The sequence below is a fragment of the Mastomys coucha genome, unplaced genomic scaffold (assembly GCF_008632895.1).
Source record: "Mastomys coucha isolate ucsf_1 unplaced genomic scaffold, UCSF_Mcou_1 pScaffold16, whole genome shotgun sequence".
In the NCBI taxonomy this organism is placed as follows: domain Eukaryota; kingdom Metazoa; phylum Chordata; class Mammalia; order Rodentia; family Muridae; genus Mastomys; species Mastomys coucha.
The window spans coordinates 98,562,975-98,563,253 of NW_022196898.1; positions in this window are offsets into that span (position 1 = coordinate 98,562,975).

A 279-nucleotide genomic window follows, 5' to 3' on the forward strand; every position below is an offset into this window, starting at 1 on the left:
TTTTTTCTCCTAGCAGGGACATTTCTGAGTACACAGTTTGGATACCTTGGCCCTTATGGAAATGTTGTAAGTTATAAGGAAAACATAAAATATCTACTAAATACTAATTGTGTGTCAGCCAATATTTGTGAAAGCATGTAAAATATTCCAGTTTCCTGGTAACATACCCATAACAAATAAGGCTCAGAACTTTATCTCACCAAATGTCCATACAAGGTCCTGCCCACAACACCATTGAGTTCATCTTAAAGCTTTGCAGATCATTCTCTTAGTCAGTCA